This window comes from Gambusia affinis, linkage group LG11 (assembly GCF_019740435.1).
Source record: "Gambusia affinis linkage group LG11, SWU_Gaff_1.0, whole genome shotgun sequence".
In the NCBI taxonomy this organism is placed as follows: domain Eukaryota; kingdom Metazoa; phylum Chordata; class Actinopteri; order Cyprinodontiformes; family Poeciliidae; genus Gambusia; species Gambusia affinis.
Window position 1 is genome coordinate 27,134,854 of NC_057878.1, and position 6,034 is coordinate 27,140,887.

Below are 6,034 nucleotides of genomic sequence, written 5' to 3' on the forward strand. Positions count from 1 at the left end.
AAGAGTATTTCTATTGCAGTTTTATGAAATATGCAAATGTTGACGCGGCTGAAAAATCACTTCATCCAGCTGGCTGAAAACCTTTTTACAGAAAAGTGAATTTCTTTTTCAAAATTGGTGCAGTTCCTTTAAGCAAATTTTATTTTGTAATTTCAATTTGTGCAATTTCATGGTGAATGGAAACACAATCAGTTATACGATTTTTATTGTGAGAAGCTTGATGAAAGAAACCCAAAATGTTTGATCCAAGTCAAACACTTTAAATGTTAATTCTACTTTTTGAATAAAGTTAAAACCAATTCGTAAAAAACTCTCTCACTACCCCGGTGATTTGGTAGAGTAGAAACAATTCGGCTAATCCTGTTGTCAAACCACAAAAAAGGCAGTTTGTTTTTTTCCATTTCCGTAAACATCTGGTTTCAACTGTAAACGTACGAAACGGTAAAGTTTACGCAGCAAATCTACCTGCACATGTGGCGTCACGGGCAATTTGTTCACTTTGAGAACAAATTAGTTAAATTTAGCAATAAAAAACCTCCTTCCTACTGCAAGATATCCATTGACAATGCAACAGAGAGGCTGAGTTTCTTGCCAGCAGGGCTAATGCTTTCCATCTGTGTGCTGTTGTGGAGTCGGTCTGCCTAATAAGGTTCTGCGTTAGATCAAAGGGACTCACTTTAATGTGACCCTGCATTATATGGAAAACAGGCAGATTAGACTGATTAACCGTCGTCGGGTGTTTTTAAAAGTCTCTCATGCCTGCAGAGTCAAAAGGAGAAAGCTTTATTAGCGGATAAACATGCCATTCCAAATGTTACAACACAAGTCTGAGGAGTGAAAGTCAACATAATTAAAACACTTCAAGAGAAACTTGATTTGTTTTAGCGCCTCATTCAGATGAGATATAGAATAAAACCAGAGAGCGAGGCGTTGTCTTTGTGCTTGCTGTTGTTTTCTTGTTAGTTTACTGCTGCCGTTTCCTCCCAGTCATCCTCACCTCCACAGGAAGGGTGACTAGGCATTGCAGAAAAAGAGGTAGCTGGGGCTAAATTGCGAGGTCACCTTCTTGCGTTTGGGGGGAGGGGTTCTTATCTACATCCTACTGAGGGTTTCCACCACAGACCAGCAGTTTGTTTTTGTTCTTTTTGGTGCAGTCTCTGCAAAAACAACCTCTGATCTTCAAAAATCAGGACCTAAAACACTGAAAATATACAAAGAAACTTGCTTCTGTCATTAAACCAGTCGTTGGGTTTACAGTTGGAGCCACACAAAAGACGCCCACGTCTTACAGAGGGGAGGAGGGGTACATCGTTGCCATAGAAACAGACAGCGCTGACCCCCCCGAGCAGATGGTGGATGTTAGGATAACGGGGGCTGGGTGTCAGGACGGCGGGACCCTCCAGAGATGAAGACTGTTTGAGTCTTCTTCACTAAACAGGTGGCTTTGTTCTGCTTTGTTCTGGAAACTGGAAACTAATTCCCATCAAATATTAAATCCAGTTTGGTTCAAACGAGAAATGCTGGGAATTTTGGCTGAATTTTTTGAGACTTCTACCCAAAAAACTCATTTTTAGCCAAGAAATGCTGGATGTAGTTATATAGAAACAATAAAAGAAACATTGAAATGACCAAATTAAATCAATGTTCCACGGCAGTTCTCTGAAAACAAAATCCAATATGGCGGCTGCACAAGCAAATTACAATCATTTTCTGCATCTCGTTAATGTTGTTTGGACAAAATTATTAATAACAACTTTAAATATTCTTACAATCATCTTTGATATTTATTTTAAGATGGTTTTTGTTGCTGTTTTTTTTATCATTTTGGGAAAAAACTGGTCGCTGTACTTTTAATAATAAACTAAACCTGCAAACTTTTTTTCAGTTTTGGATATTAATTTCAAACAAAACCATATTTGTTTAATAAAATTATTACATCATGTTTATTATTTAACAGGAAAAAATAAACGTTTTTTTATTATTATTTTGGCCCTCAAGTACATTAAAATTAAAGATTTTGATTCATGTATCAAAATGTTTGGACGCCACTGCTGTGGAAACGACGGAAGAAATATCAAAATTAAATGGGAATAAAAAATACTGAGCAGTTTTGATTTGCAAAATCATTAGCATGAGAAAAGGATCACAAAAGCATATTATTGTCACACATAATCATAATCTAAACCAAGAGAATATCCCGTGTGGCGTCGTTGTCATTTTTTGGTTGAAATTCTTTGCATATTTTATATGAACGCTGCATGATGAGGACGCCAGGTTCTCTCGTTCAGAGCAGGTTCTGCTCCCTGGAACATGTACAGGCAAAACATTCTGCATGTTGGAGGCATTATGGGAACTGTAGTTCTGTAACATTACTGCTTAAAGGTGTCAGGAGCCAACATGGAGGTGTAATTTGGCTGCAGAGTTAGTGTAAGCATAGCAGCTATGCTAGCTCCTGGGTGAAAAACAATATTTACCATCTCACAAGATTTTTGTTTTAATGTTTAAGAAAAATGTATGGATTATTTTACTCGGTTCTTGATTTTCATACAACTTTTGTTCAACCTGAGATTTATATCCATAATGATAAAATCTGTAATTTTATCATCGAGTTACTGAACTCATCAAAAATGAGTTCAGTAAAGACATAAGAATCTTTTTAAAGATATTTTGTTTCTTAGGAATATTTCTGTTAATAGTATATTACGTCACCATAGGTCTGACTTTAACCTCAGAAATTACACTTTAATGTTTTGGGAGAAAAAATCTTAATTCTGAGGAAAAAGTCTAAATTATGAGACAAAAAAAATTAAATTGTGAGATTTGAATCTGAATTCTGAGATTAAAGTCTTTTTTTCAGTGGTCCTAATCCTGTTCCATAAGATCTTATTTATCGCAGAATGTCTCTTAATAATTAATTTCAACATACCTGAATATAGAATCCACTCAGACACAACTTTCAGGTGTCAGTAAAATATAAAAATGCATTTTAACCTCCGATCACAATGTTTCATCGCCCCCTAAAGGCCTGGCATGCACACTACATCCTTTCCAGTTGCATTCATGCTTTCAGCTGTCCTTGAAATCAATTTTAGAAAATGTATTTTTTTATTAATTTGAATACCAAACTAACTTTTTAATCAGAGTTTTGTGAAATCGTGTTTTATAAGCGATGTCTCTTATTTAGCTGCTACACAATCCAGTCTTTCCCCTGGATTGGGGGCGAAATCCAATCCAGTCTTGGATTTCTCCCCCAATCCAGTCTTGCTCGGAGCAACATTCCCCAGAATGAAAGGAAGGAATCTGATGCCTGAGGGGAAACCAGCTTAAGGGCCAAAAGGCAAGTCTTTGAAAGAGGAAGAAAGAAGCTCTTCATGGGGCAGGAAATGCGCTGCGATGCCTCCACTTTGATGCTGCCTGCTCAGAAAAGATCATGTCCGCCCATTTCCAGCTGCCACTCCCTTATAAATGGAGTTTTACAACAAAATAAAAATGGTTTGAGTGAGTTCATTTATATCAAATGTAACATAATTTCTTGAGTACGATAATTTCCATATGGACAGCAGTCGCTATAGAGACGCTCCCATTTAAAGTCATTGAAGGGCAGCCATTTTGGGAACCCAGAACGAAGTTTGCACTACCTCCCACTTTTGCCTGTTTTCCCTGTCAAGGTTGAAGGATTATTTTTTCAAACGCAATTTTAGCTACGAGACATTTTAATCTATTTTAATTATTGTAGTTTCAGTAATTTATTTGGAATATTTAAAAAGTTTTCTTGATCATTTATTGTTATTCATCATTTATTGTCCAGCAAAATTTGTTATTGTGACAGGCCTACAAATTAGTATATTTCACATTTAACATAGCAGAAAATACAAAACTAAAGACAACACAACCTAAACTAATAATTAGAAACATTCAGAAGTTAAAATGTTTACTATAAACTAATTGATCAATATGGATTTACAGATCATTTACTGTAGAGAAAAACTCACCAGCTGAACAGTTCCCCTCCAAAACAGGTGGTGGCAGCAGTGATCCTTTTAATATAATCCCGTATTTGTTAATATTGCAAGGCCTTCAAGAAAATCTTTCTTTAGTGAATTATTTTGAAAATAAAGATATTGGGCTCTGAAGTTGCCAATCACTGGAACAATCCTAAATTTGAACTTGGATCATTTCAGGCTGCAGTTTATCGCTCATATTTAGTCGTTTCTGAATTGCAGAGGGAATTAATGCTGAGTCATCTCCTTGCTGCTGCACTGTAAAAAGCCAACTCATCACCCGGCCCTTTAAACCTCCATCATGTTTTGTTCCTTTGCCTTTCACAGAGAGTACTTCTCTGGTTTGCCCTCTTTGCGCAGTCAGCATTAAATAAATCCCACAATGCAGAAACTGTAACCGCCTCATTCATCCTGTTAAACTCCTGAACCTGTTGTTCCTCCAGTTATGTCAGCATGATTGTTCCTAAAAATTCAAAAGGAGCTGGCAGCCGACCAGAAGTGTTTGAATCAGGTTTGACAAGAAGGAATTACTGGCTGCGTAAAAGGGCAAGCGTCACCACTGATTCAGCGCCGCTCTGCTGGATGACGGGAAAATGAGACCATAAATCACAGAGGAGACTGCAGAGGAGAGCGTGATTTGTTTCCTCCTCGCCACGAGAATGTACGGTAATATGAAGAATGAAGTTAAGCATCAGCGCTGATTGGATTTAATCCAGTTTAAATTTATTACAGTCAGGGTAATGCACATGTGTTAACTCCATTGGGTTTTGCCCTCTCATGTCTGAGCGGTGATGTCAGGAAAACAAGTTTTTCATATCCCCGCTCGTTGCACCACAACACAAAAACTTGGTCTTTGGAGAGACCGTACGTATGTGCAGTCTGGGCGGGACGAATTACACAAACTGTCCCCTTGGTCAGAGTTATTCTGGACCATAAAAACCGCCCCTACAATTACAGGCTGCAGATTTATTTAAAGTTATTTCTCCTGGCGGAAATAAAACACATGCTGCCTTGAGTCAGACTGGAATTCAACGCTTTAAGAAAGACAATCTGGTTGAGTAGAGCTTTCGAAGTGATGGCTTGTTGTTAGCTCCTCATCGTTGGTAAAGTTACTAGAAATAAGATATTTAAATGCAAACTTATGTAAATATAAATGTCTCATCACAGAGTCGCTCTGAAAGATCAGGTCAGCCATCTTATTAACAATTCATGGTTACAGGCAGTGTTGGCATAGTTACTTTGAAAAAGTAACTTTAATCGGACTACTGATTACTCCTTGAAAAAGTAACTTAGTTATATTACTGACTACTTGATTTGGAAAGTAACTAAGTTACACTAAAAGTAACTTTTTAGTTACTTTCAGCAGTTGTTAACAACAACGCTCCACCTCCTGTGAAAATCACATTGATCTTTGCCAATACTTAATTGTAAGCTATTTTATAAGGGTAGCATCAACAATGTGTCTCCACTGATAAGATTGAACTGAAGAGGAGATTGTAGAAGAAACAGTACAAAAAAATAAAAACCTGAGTAGTTTGTGTGGTCCACTGTTGTCTGGAAAACTCTAAGAAGGATTTTAAAGCCCCCCCCCCTAAATCCCCCCAGCCTCCAGGTTCTGTGTTAGACAAAGTTTGGTGTCTATCACAGAGCTCCTCCTGCAGCTCCACAGCTCAGATGGCTGCACAGATTTGTGACACGTATCTTAATATTAATAATTATAGTGGCGTTAAATTGCCATTATAATCATTGCCAACTAGTAGTTGGAAACTACGGACACGTTCATTAGTGGCTGTTTTCACGTTTATTGCGCTGTTCATATTAGTCTCGATGTTTGCAGTTTTCTGGACCTTGTTTAAGCTCGACGTCATTCAGAGGTAATATATTAACTTGACATTAACAAAGAAACGGCGAGACGGATCATCCGGGAAATGATGGACAAGGAGAGACTGAGTAAGACTCCCTTAATGACGGACAAATTCTGGGATTTATAATGAGTCTCTGCTTATTTCCAAACCCAAATGAGTAACTTCACG

At 37.6% G+C, this 6,034-nt stretch overlaps 1 protein-coding gene across 4 annotated transcripts in view; it reads left to right on the forward strand.

Annotated features, from left to right (window-relative positions):
- Positions 1–6,034, forward strand: part of cxcr2 (chemokine (C-X-C motif) receptor 2) — a 45,022-nt gene that overhangs the window by 20,348 nt on the left and 18,640 nt on the right. The window contains exon 2 of one of the 4 annotated variants that reach the window (XR_006372195.1): positions 3,260–3,511. The exons of the other annotated variants lie outside the window; for them this stretch is intronic. The gene's annotated coding sequence lies outside the window, so the exon portion shown is untranslated. Of the gene's footprint in view, positions 1–3,259; positions 3,512–6,034 lie in introns of those variants that run through there. 4 annotated transcript variants of the gene reach the window in all.